The sequence below is a fragment of the Photinus pyralis genome, unplaced genomic scaffold (assembly GCF_008802855.1).
Source record: "Photinus pyralis isolate 1611_PpyrPB1 unplaced genomic scaffold, Ppyr1.3 Ppyr1.4_LG8, whole genome shotgun sequence".
Taxonomy (NCBI): Eukaryota; Metazoa; Arthropoda; class Insecta; order Coleoptera; family Lampyridae; genus Photinus; species Photinus pyralis.
Window position 1 is genome coordinate 13,719,819 of NW_022170819.1, and position 13,283 is coordinate 13,733,101.

At 37.5% G+C, this 13,283-nt stretch overlaps 1 long non-coding RNA gene across 1 annotated transcript; it reads right to left on the bottom strand.

The window, feature by feature from the left end:
- Nucleotides 1-494: 494 nt before the first annotated feature.
- On the bottom strand, nt 495-2,530 carry LOC116179121. The gene is made up of 2 exons (XR_004146957.1): nt 913-2,530; nt 495-634 (listed from the first exon to the last, which is right to left on the bottom strand). It is a non-coding gene; the product is annotated as an uncharacterized LOC116179121 (long non-coding RNA).
- Between the last annotated feature and the right edge of the window lie 10,753 nt (nt 2,531-13,283).

The following is a 13,283-nucleotide window of genomic DNA, read 5'->3' on the forward strand; positions in this document are numbered from 1 at the left end:
TTAGTTCTAAAGAGATTTTTGAGCAAAAATAACCAGCCCAAATGGCAACCAAAACCAAACATTTCTTACGACAAATTGTTACGGAAGGATTTTTTGCAAAGTGTTATAACATCTACCGTTGAATAAGTAATCATTTCCTACTTATTCAATGCATCTACAAAGCGGACCAAAGTTCCACTCTGCACTTCTGAGTTTTATACTTAATTTGTAAGCATTGTTAATTAATTCAATGTAAATATGTCTAAATAGGTACACTTTCAATTTGACAACTGTGTATTCTTTATCGATATTTATGAATTACATCGAATAGAAGAGGGGACTAATTGCTTCATGGCTTTAGAAGCTTGTCACTAGATGTCGCTACTCTAATTTTAATCTTTTAGTTCACAGTATCCACCAGGGTCCGCCAAAATACCATACAAATTTGTACTGTTTCTATTCTGAGTAAGCCTTAATCTGTAAACTGAACTACTACTAACATTAAAGAAACAGTAAATAATTCAAACAATTTTATTGATATTGTATAATAACAGAAATAATTGAATTAATTAATGTAGAGGTAACACCATCTCGGTTTCAAGGTTTGCAACACGTTTTGAAAATGATTGAGCAAGGATTGTCGGACTTAACGTCGCTGAAACATAAAATAAATATCAATTAATAGTTCTTAAGTTAAGTTTGGGAATGAAATAAGAACATTTCTATTGCAATTAAAACTTACGTTGGCAATTATTATTACGTACCTAGGTATTCATAACAGTTACGGTGAAAAGATTAAAATAATGCTACAATTTCTCAAATCAATAATTAAAGAGTCATTACTACTTTCTTAAAATACAATTTCATGTCAGATTCGATATTCGTTAGCTACCGTTAATTATATACATACAAACAAATTCAAAAAGAGCATACCATTGTTCAGATCCTGCAGGGCACTCTTTAAGCCATAATTCACAGGTGCAATTTTCTTTCGTCTTTTGTCCGCTGCAGTCAGCCATTGACAAGCCAACAAACGCCAATACCAAAAGAGTACAAATAATGAGACCTTTCATGTTGAACACCTTTCTGTCTGTCCACCGTAATTCATTGCTATATATACCTATACTGCAGGAAATTGGGTATAATCTGATTACTTATCATGTCACATATTCGATTAGTTGCACTTAAAATAAGCTATTTTCGTCTAAAAACAATTCGAAAACAATTTTGGGTCCAATGGTTAATTCTTTCAAAAAATGCCTTGCTCCATAAGTCATCACTCATCACGAAGAAAGTTAAAGGTAATGCTGTTGCGCAGATAGTCACAAAAAACGTGTAGTGGAGAGAAATTTTGCAACACTTCACTGTTTCGCAAAGATTACAGGCATCTATGCAAAACATAGTGCTGCCGTCTTTTTTCTTTACTAGCACCACAGGTGAGGTCCAAGAGCTGCTGGATGGTTCAATTATTCCTTCTCTAGTCATGTCGCCGATGATTTTATGGGCTTCGTCGTGTTTGGCCCATGGTAACCTTCTGGGATGTTGCTCGATAGGTTGGGCATCTCCCGTAGGTATTTATTTTATGTGATATTGTTTTGGTCGACAAGTCTTTTCTGAAGTAAACACGTCTTGGTAGCGGCAAATTAACCTTCTAGCCTGGCCCTTTTCGCTTGCTGGCAGATTCTTGCATAAGCCTTGATTGAAGCCTTTCAAAGTGTCATCAATCTTGACTGTATTTACACAACGCGCGATTGTAGCTACTGGGGCACACGTTCCAATCTCAGTGCCCTTCTTAAACATGGTCGGGAATGAGTTGACGATGCTCACCCCTTCCCGTCGACCCGTTTTAATTTTCCTGTGGTTGCTGCGCTTTTGGGGAATTTCTTCTAATGTGTCCATTTTTACCACAGGCCCCAGCATCGCAGTCCTCGGTCGTTTTGTTTGTTGCTGTTCCAACCTCTAATTGCTCCAATATTTTCTCTATTTCTTCCATAGTTGCGTACTTATCTTCTGTAGCTATAGTGAGCACGCGAGCATTACCAGGAGGGTCTATGTTCTGATGTCACGCAAGTTTCAAAGCTTGTTGCATTTTCACGTCGCGAACACCATTGATGAACGTCCGCACCGCCAGCTGCTCTATATAACTTTCTGGAGCCGTATGATACCCAATATTGTCATCACGGCTATATCGGCTTCGAGTTTCGTCTGATTTTTGGGTTCTGTTTTTTAATTGGGCGTATTATTAGGTACACCAGCCTTAAATGTTTATCCCCATAAGAGCTTCCAACCGTGATACAATTTGTTCAAAATCATTCTTCTGGTGTTCCGGAATCGTACGTGTCTCAAGTAAATGGGGTAGAACTGTGATACGTGCTCATGCAGTCTATGCTTGGTCACCCTGTACAATATATGGTAGAAAGGTAGCCTTGTAAAGTAAGATTCGAATTAATTAAGTCGAACGAAGGAACTAAGCATCTTAGGTATTTATTCCGCTTGGTCAGGGCAAATGTAGAGTAATATAATAAAGATATTTGTAATTTTTTTCGCATACATTGGCTTTTTTGGTAGTTTCTTAGTTTTTGAGAAAGAATTAAACTACTCATTTTATAATTTTTCTAAATTTGCACTTTTCTCAGAAAGTAGGTAAGCTCCATAACGAAAAATGTTAAATATAAAAAAAATGTGCCTTGATCAGCTGTACAAAAAAGTCTCATCCATTTTTTGGGTCAGAGGTAAATATACTCCGAAAATCAGCAGTTTTATTAAAATTTGACATATTTGACCGCTCCTCCCAACCTTAAGCCACGGGATCTCGCTGGTAGACATGACTTTTGCTACTGCACTATGTATCAGGATTCAGGATACTTTACATAAACAATCGGCTATGTAGCGATAAGTAACTTTTTTCCGTAGCCAGCCCTTAAGGAAAATAGAATGGATCCCAGCACGGTGTATGCTTTTATAAACCCTTAAAAGCTTTTGTGAACGTTTAAGCATAGTTACAAGCCTGTAAGAGTCTCAAACGTGGGTTTCGCCCAAAAGGTCCCCATGAATTTTACAGAAGTCTTTAAGATATTCCCTTCTCTTAATGAACCTTTAGGCGATGTTGTGGGTTAAGTGCGCTCAAACGTAGCTGTCGAATTAAGACCCTCTTTTTGAATGCTTTAACGTCTGAGGCTTGTAGTATTTACGATCTGTTAAGCGGCCTTAAGAATCGCCGATAATCACAAAAATTTCCAAAACCGTCTCATACAACAGTTTTTTAATCCTTCAATAGATGTTAAAGCTCACCGAAAACTCTCAAAAGATTTAACAATATTTAAGAGCTTTAAAGCCTGGTACACACCTCCGATTTTTCGACGTGCGGGGCCAGTGCAGCACCGCGACGCGACGGCAGCCGCAAAACTTGATTCAGACGATGCGGTTAAATAACGAAGTCCGTATTCTGTTGATGTCTAGTGTGGACGTGTAGAGCAAGAAAAGTGGGATTGCGGCGTATACTTAATTTATTTAAATGTTGTATCAAGTAACGCAACTCCGGCACCGCAGCGGCCCGCCGCATGTCAAAAGATTGGATCTGTGCACCGAGCCTTAAGACACAGCCTTAAGAGTCCGTTTTCACGTATCTCCAAGAACTTTTAATAGCCTACACGAGTATAACCGAAGCCACCATTACGGTGGCTTCGGTATAACATACGGATCTAAAATTATTGAATAACAAGTATAAGTGGATTGATTTGATAGGTGTATATCAAACGTTACCTAACTCCTTGCTGAAAATTGATAAGGGCATTATAATTGTTGTAAACACTTTTATTTATTGATATCTTGACTTTGTTATCAACAGAAATTACGTTGTTCATAATAGCTACCTACCTTTTCTGTTTTTAACTGATTTACCTACATTAAATTTTATGACGTAGGTAATTGATTCATTTTTGAAAACTTTTTTTAAATGGAAATTAAGGAAACTATAAACATTTACATATAATCAGAAAATAGTACTAAAATCATTAGAACATTAGAAAATTGATAAGGGCATTATAATTGTTGTAAACACTTTTATTTATTGATATCTTGACTTTGTTATCAACAGAAATTACGTTGTTCATAATAGCTACCTACCTTTTCTGTTTTTAACTGATTTACCTACATTAAATTTTATGACGTAGGTAATTGATTCATTTTTGAAAACTTTTTTTAAATGGAAATTAAGGAAACTATAAACATTTACATATAATCAGAAAATAGTACTAAAATCATTAGAACATTAGAAAATTGATAAGGGCATTATAATTGTTGTAAACACTTTTATTTATTGATATCTTGACTTTGTTATCAACAGAAATTACGTTGTTCATAATAGCTACCTACCTTTTCTGTTTTTAACTGATTTACCTAAATTAAATTTTATGACGTAGGTAGGTAGCAGCGAAGGATTGAGCTTCTCCTCTTCTGGTACAGCTCTATTTAACAGAAGCTATTCTCGAAAATTCTATGAGTTATGGCGTGATCGTGGCGTCATCAAGATACCACACATTCAGGTCTGAGTTACAACACCGCCAGCACCATATCTAAGCATAGGGATATTACATAATTGTAAATAAGTTCCATACATAACAGCCTTTTGAAAAAAAATTAATAAATAAACTGCACCAATATAGACAACGAGCGACAAAGTCACTTCCGGTTGACAAATACTGACCAAAATTTAATCAATTAGTCCCTTTGACCATTGTCTACTTATTGCTGCAAACAGAATTAGAAATTCAAAACCGTTAGTGAGATATCGTGTCCACAGGCCGACGGACAGAAAGTCCAAAATCAAAACTCGCTTTTTGTCGCTCGTTAATAATGTTCATAATAGCAATTTGCCCATACTTTGTTTCACTGGTGCTGAAAATGACGTTATAAATGTGATTATCTCTTCATTGCATTGGATAGAGAACATTGTGGATTTTTACACGTCTAAACACCATAAGGTGGCAAGTATATTATCTGTTCCGTAATCCGACCGAACTTGCTTCTAAAGCTAATAAATTAGTGTGCACTCGTGCGCCAATCTTAAGTGTTGCAAAATTTCTCTCCACTACACGTTTTTTGTAACTATATCTGCGCAACAGCACTACCTTCAACTTTCTTCCCGATGACTTATGGAGCAAGACATTTTTTGAAAGAATTAACCGTTGGACCCAAAATTGTTTTCGAATTGTTTATAGACGAAAATAACTTATCTCAAGTGCAACTAATCGAATGTGTGACATGATAAGTAATAAGATTATACCCGATTTCCTGCAGTACAGGTATACATACAGGGTGACAATTTGAAAACTTACCACCCCCCATATCTTAGTAAATAAACGAGATATTTAAAAAAATTAAAATTCGTTTCGGTAATTCGGAGGGGGAATCACAATGACATAGTTGGCGACGCACCCCCTCACACCCCCTGCGCCCCAGCAACCCCAACTTTTAAATCTTAAATAGTGACCCCCCATGTGTGATACGTCGTTGGAAAGCTCTGAAAAAATGCTTTCCAACTATACCAAATAGCATTACATTTAGGTTAGTAATTATCGTGCAAATAAAAAAATAAACATGGAAAATCGTATTTAACTTGAACTTCCAAAGCCGACTCGACAGCAACTCATTTTTGATCGTCAGTTATAATCTATTCTCAAACTCTTGTCGAACCTTTCCAATGTTGGTTTTGCAATATTTCGACATTCTTGAATTATTCTCTGTCTTAGTCCGTCTATGTTCGCCGGTTGCGTTTTAAATACGACAGATTTCAAATGTATCATATTAGTTTATTTTTTGATTTGCACGATAATTACTAACCTAAATGTAATGTTATTTGGTATGGTTGGAAAGCATTTTTTCAGAGCTTCCCAACGACGTATCACACATGGGGGGTCACTATTTAAGATTTAAAAGTTGGGGTGGCTGGGGCGCAGGGGGTGTGAGGGGGTGCGTCGCCAACTATGTCATTGTGATTCCCCCTTCGAATTACCGAAACGGATTTTGATTTTTTTAAATATCTCGTTTATTTACTAAGATATGGGGGGTGGTAAGTTTTCAAATTGTCACCCTGTATATAGCCATGAATTACGGTGGATAGACAGAAAGGTGTTCAACATGAAAGGTCTCATTATTTGTACTCTTTTGGTATTGGCGTTTGTTGGCCTGTCAATGGCTGACTGCAGCGGACAAAAGACGAAAGAGAATTGCACCTGTGAATTATGGCTTAAAGAGTGCCCTGCAGGATCTAAACAATGGTATGCTCTTTTTGAATTTCTTTGTATGTATATAATTAACGATAGCTAACAAATACCGAATCTGCAATGAAATTGTATTCTAAGAAAGTAGTAACGTTGAGTGAAAAATAGTAACGACTCTTTAATTATCGATTTGAGGAATTGAAGTGTTATTTTTATCTTTTCACCGTAACTATTATGAATACCTAGGTATGTACCTACGTAATAATAATTGCCAAGGTAAATTTAACTGCCTCCTCTTTAGTTCAACAATATTTGCAATAGAGATGTTCTTATTTCATTCCCAAACTTAACTTAAGAACTATTAACTGACATTTATTTTATGTTTCAGCGACATTAAGGCCGACAATCCTTGCTCAATCATTTTCAGAACCTGCTGTAAACCTTGAATCCAAGATGGTGTTACCGCTACATTAATTAATTCAATTATTTCTGTTACTATACAGTATCAATAAAATTGTTTCAATTATTATCTTTTTCTTTACTGTTAGTAATGTATGGAATTAGTTCTCCCTTCCACTCTGACGTAACCCGCCGCCGTCATTTGACGTCTCTCGACAAAGTATGACGGTCGGGTAATGGTAGAAATTGACACATTCAAGTGTTTTTCCCAAGAGGTACTGCAACTTTTTAGCGCATTTTTGCAAATTTATTTGTAAAAAGTAGCTTTTAATCTCACTTTGGCTGGCTGGCTGGCTGGCAGCAAATGTGGGCGCATAGAAGAACTCTTGTAGAAAGGCAACGGGTGTACGTGTATCTACAGGGCCGTGAAATTTGTCAACCTTAGGGACATGGCTACATGATGTGGGGTTGGCGACATCTGGGCGTCATTCTCGAGCGTAGTATATTAACAGTTTTGGTCCGATTCTTTTCAAATTGGTGTCGTCGGAAAGATGTTGTACACGCGCACAACTCCTGCGTGGCGGAATGTTGTTTTTTGTACTAGGGGAGAAATTAACGACCTTTTGCGAGGCGCGCGCGCGCGTCTTCGAAAAGTAGTCAACTTCGGGCTCCTTTTACCTTCCGTTGCGAACTCACGCGGTTTAACGTTTCGTAAATCTCGAATCGCTGTCTCTCTTTCTCGTGCCGCCAATAGAAGTGAATTGCGAGTGAACGGGACGTCGGAAGTGGGTACCGTCAAAGAGAATGTGGTAGTCCGCGACACGATCTTACTGATGGTGGAGTCAAATCTTCAAACGCGAATTGCGGGTGAACGGGACGTCGGAAGGGGGTACCGTCAAAGGAAATGTGGTAGCCCCCGGCACGATCTTCCTGATGGTGGAGTCAAATCTTCAAACGCGAATTGCGGGTGAACGGGACGTCGGAAGTGGGTACCGTAAAAGAGAATGTGGTAGCCCCCGACACGATCTCACTGATGGTGGAGTCAAATCTTCAAACGCGAATTGCGGGTGAACGGGACGTCGGAAGTGGGTACCGTCAAAGGGAATGTGGTAGCCCCCGACACGATCTTACTGATGGTGGAGTCAAAACTTTAAAAGCGAATTGCGGGTGCACGCGGAAAGTGGGAAGCGGTTAGTGAATGTAGTAGCCTTCGACAAGATCTGTTATTGATGGTTGAGTCGAAAGTGACTAATAGAATACTGATCTGCCACACAAAAATGCGCTGAAGTCCCTTCGATCTCAAACGAGGACTTTGATAATTTTTTTAAAGTGTAGTTCCGGTATGGACATTTCCTTTAAAGTACATTTTTATTTACATAAGGGTAAAATGTTATTTCTTGAACAAAAGTTGGATTTTCCATTTACTGTTTCATTTAAAGGCTCTATGGCTAATTCTTATTACCACAACGTCAAGTGAGCAAACCAAGATACATATACCCCCACAACGCGAAACAATAGCCTATGAGTAGGTACTGGCACAGTAGGTAAAAGTCAAACAAGTTAAAAAGTAATCGTAAACGATTTACATAAAGCGCATTTCCACTTGCATTCATTTCCTATTTTTAAGATGCAACTTTTGTTAAAATTGTAAAAATCCGGCCACAAATATGAAAGATAGCGTTGCACATGGGCAATCCATTGTTGGCGTGCTACTTCAATTTCAGTTTATGAGAAGAATTTCATTTCAATGCTTTTCTAAATAAGAAAGTTGGAACTGCGCATGGGCAAACCTAAATTTTAAAACTAATGTTAGATTTTCCTTTGTTCCAAGCGCCTAAGTATCAAATTTCATTTAAATAGTTCCATAGATAAAAAAGTTGCCACTGCTCATGCGCAAAGCCAAATTTTGAAACTGGCGTTTGATTTTCCTTTATCCCAAGTGCCTATGTATCAAATTTCGTTTAAATTCTTCCATAAATAAAAAAGCTGGCACTGCGCATGCGCAAAACCAAATTTTGAAATTGGCGTTTGATTTTCCTTTATTCCAAGTGCCTATGTATCAAATTTCATTCAAATACTTTTATAAGTAAAAAAGTTTGCAATTCGGTTTATAAATGGTCGAGATGCGAAAAGGGCACTGTGAATTTTGAATCGATTCGATTCAACTTTTGGCATTGCGTATTATATGGCTAAAGCTATGCCCATATTGAATTTCATGCAATTCAGTTAATAACTAACGGAGATGTAAAAGCGATCGAACATTTCTAGACAAAGTTATCGTTCACACGGACAGATAGATGGACAGACAGACAAAGGAACAGACGGAGAGACCAACCGGCAGGCGACAGATAGCAATGCAAAATTATAAACGATCTCTAGGATCGTTAATAAACGGCAAAAGTGTAAAATTATGGAACATGTAAAAAACGGTTTTTTGTTTTTTTTACAATAACTTTTTTTGTAAGCGGTACAGAAAAAATTCCTTCCTTGGTACAAGACTCGACACCATAACGAACCAAATAGCGAAAAAAGTAGAACAATAGCTCTTAAGATAAAAAACTAGTAGCGTCGCAAAACGAGCGGACGGACGGACGGACAAAGTGGCCACAATAGCGCATTTTTTTTTATTTTTGTGGAAATGCGCTAAAAATTGGATGTGTGCCACCGAGCCTTAAGAGTCTGTTTTCACGTATCTCCAAGCCTACACGAGTATAACATACGGATCTAAAATTATTGAATAACAAGTACCTATAAGTGGATATGATAGGTAGTTATCAACTACTTGCTGACAATTGATAAGGGGCATTATAATTGTTGTAAACACTTTTATTTATTGTAGATAGATGTGATATCTCGACTTTTGTTGTCAACAGAAATTTCGCACAATAGCTTTGAATATAAATATATTCAAAGACAATAGCTACATTTTCTGTTTTTAACTGCTTTAAATTAAATTTTAAGACGTAGGTAATAGATATATTTTTGAAAACACTTTTTTTTTATTGGAATTAAGGAAACTCTAAACATTTACATATAATCAGAAAATAGTACTAAAATCATTAGAACGCGGGATGAGTCGCGGTACCAGGTTGTACTTTAATAAAAAGACGTTACCACAAAAATTCACTGGCTCGATTTTCACCAGTTGCACGCTCAAGTTTGTTATCGATGTCTTCCATCAACTCTCTTGTCAATTCCCATCAACTCAAAAGCGTCTGGGTAGAAGGTTTAGGCTCGGCAACCGCAACACTGCATGATGATGATGTCAATTTTAAAACTTGCATATTTTCCAAACTAAAGAAGATATTGAAAATCGCGCAAAACCGTTTCGGGGGTATCGAGGGGGAATCAGAATGACGTTATGAGAACATAGGAGTGGTTTACATTTCTCCCGGGATGTCTCTCATTAGACGTTCTAACTGTTTTAAAAGATGATCAATTTTCGGATCCATAAATGAATATTATTTCCACACGTTCAGCTGTACTGTAAGTCAATAAAAAAAGAAAGCAACCAAGATTGCTTAATGAAGCAGCTCAGCTTGAAGTTCTTGGCCAATTTGCCATAAATCCCTCAATGTCAACATTTAGTTTTTTTTTATTAATTATTAAATTTTTTGTTAAATTGTCTTAATAAATATTGACTTTATTGGTACCACTGGAAAGCATTTTTCAGTAGCTTTCCAACGATGTGTCACAAGTATGGGGTTGCAATTTAGGATTTTTGATGAGGGGGAGGCTGGGAGTTAAGTGGTGGTCGGGGGTTGTACTCATAACGTCATTCTGGTTCCCTCTCGATACCCCCGAAACGATTTTGCGCGATTTTCAGTATCTTCTTTAGTTTGGAAAATATGGCCGACTGCAAGTTTTAAAATTGACACCTTGTAGAATTCAAATAACAAGGAGTAAGCGTACCTACCCACCGCACTTAATAGTACCTACATTCCACACAATTGGTAGGTACCCCGCTTTGCTAAGGGATCGCAGTAACGCCATCTGGAGTCTTACCATCTCTCAATGTCCCACATGATTCAAGAACAGTGAGAGTTTGTAAAGATGCCAAGCTTCGACTGTCGAGATCTGCGTCCAGTGTTACAAAATCTATGTGACGCTAGCGAATCAACCGGAGCACCACAAGAACAGATGAAAGGTTGACAAATATTGGCTCCAAGGCATGAGGCTATACAAACACGAGCAGCTTCATTTGATAAAGTACCAAGTTGTGGGGAAGGGGGTGAATTTAACCATTTACAATTGCCTTTGTGATACCTACACAGCTTTCGAGCGGTAAGGCGCATTTCTGAAGAAACCAGTAAGTCCCTTAATGTAGTTTGAAGCAAATCCTTTTCCTAAAACTTCTGTGAACCAATTAAGCAGCGAAGGATTGATACAACTCTACTTAGCAGAAGCTGTTCTCGAAAATTTTATGACTTGTTCAACATCATTGAGAACATCGGGCAGCTTGTTATCGATCGTGGCGTCAACAAGATAGCAAACATTCAGGTCTGAGTTTAGAATGTGTTAATTCCATGATAGACAAACTAAATAGCAATGGGCTTCCTGTTGTATACCTACTGCACATTTCTCTCGTGCTCGTCCAATATCTTCTCACCATTATACCAACTTAGAAGAATGTCTATAAGCTTGTCATATAAAAGGAGTTCATGCCGAATCCTCCTCCTCTTACACCAAACCCTAGTTGTATCGATCGATTCATCACGAACTATAGCGCAAGAAGAAGTACACACACAGCAAAAAGGAAAAGCTTTGACCAGGAAGCAACATCGTTTCTTAATCTGACATTTTTAACAGTTTTGACAGCTCATCATCCCCCGAAGCCCTGGCACTTTTAGGTATACAGTTATCAAGATTTTGAAATATTGTTTAGCTTTTAGCACAGATATTGGGTATTTTATCTGTGATTTTACGTTTCAGCAACTTTCATGTGGATAATCCTTGCCCACCAGTGGTTTCTAAAACCTGCTGCAAACCTTGAATCCAGTATGGTGTTACCTCAGGGCCGTAGCCAGGGGGGCGCCAGGGGGTGCTGAGCACCTCCTGGTCACCACCTGAGCACCCCCTCTGATAAAATGATATTCATGCCAAAATAATAATTATATAGTTTTATAGTTGACGTTGATGTCAACAAATGCATCACATTCCAGAATTGTGGCTAACAAACAATAAAATTTAGACAACAATAGGTAAGTATTGCGGAATGTGGACAGTCTGATTCATTTCAATTATACAAACGAGTTTGGCAGAAAGCCAGTCACCAAGGTCGCCTAGAAAGGGGCAAACCCGAGGGTAAACCGGTGAATTGTGAGAGTGTTCAGGTTCAGCAGCGTTGCCAGTACCAGTACAAATGTACTGAATTCAATACTTTTGATTAGATTTTAGTACGTCAGTATGCCATCCTTAAAATCAATACAATTTTTAACTTTTCAAAAAGGGAAATTTTTGTAAACAATATTCTTTTCTTCGCACATGACAAAATTGTAAACCTCTACCTAAACGCAAAGACCGACAAAGCCTGGCGCCAGCGAATGCCTTCAGGCGGATTGAACTTGAACTGTCCTTGTCTTCCTTAATCCTTTGCTGCAGTATGAATATAAAGTGAGATGAAACGTTATGATAGTGGTTTACGGCAGGAGAATGAGAGAGACGTCCAACATGCTAACGAACGATGAGATGAGATTATTTATGCGTTAATGGTGTAATAAAAATATTAAATAAATTCCCAAAAATCAGTACATCCAAGTATTTTGTCGGCACCCCCTCAACTTTACTCTTGGCTACGGCCCTGTGTTACCTCGCTACAGTAGTTGGTTCAACTATTTCTGTTACAATATACAGTATCAATAAAATTATTTAAATGATTTACTTTTTGTTTACTGTTGTTATTTTCATTTTTAGTCATTTCCACAAAAATGATGCATACAATTCCAAACAACCCATTTCCGTTTTAGAGTATAATAATAACACCCTGAGTGTAAAAATCCCTTTCGGCTCGACCGATCAGGTGTAGGTAGATTTCTTTCTGCTGATTCACGAAAAGTAGGTAAGTTAATTATAAGTAATACCATTGTTTAACAATGGTAATACCATTGTAAATTGTTTAAATTAAACAATGGTAATACTAACAAACAACGTTTACAGCGGAAATCGTTCGTCTAGTACGCGATATTTGTTTTCCGTGCATTTTAATAAGCGTCCCATTCCGTCTGTGTGAAAACCTATTTCGATTTTTTAGGAAATTTGAGATAATGCTCTTGGTCTTTTTCCCAACGATCTTGGTGCATAAATAACGATTTTGACATGTTTTCATCAAAATCCACGTGGTCGCCAAAAATAGATCAAATTCATGTTTTGGTCATTGAGATAATCTTGGTCTTTTTCTAAGTACCTACCCGTACACCAAATTTCAACACAATCGGCCACTTTTAAAAAGAGTTAGAGGACACACGGACGGACGACAATACAAAACTATAAAGGATCTGATGATCCTTAATATCAATAATTCATTATTAAACAAAATTTACCGCATTCGATGTCTTATATCATCGAAAGTATAAGAGAAATCTCTTACGCTCTATAAACTGTTACCGGCACTATGCCAATTAACCATATCCACTTTTTTCTTCAGTTGAATGCATCGCACACGAACGAAAATAAAAATGCGGAACC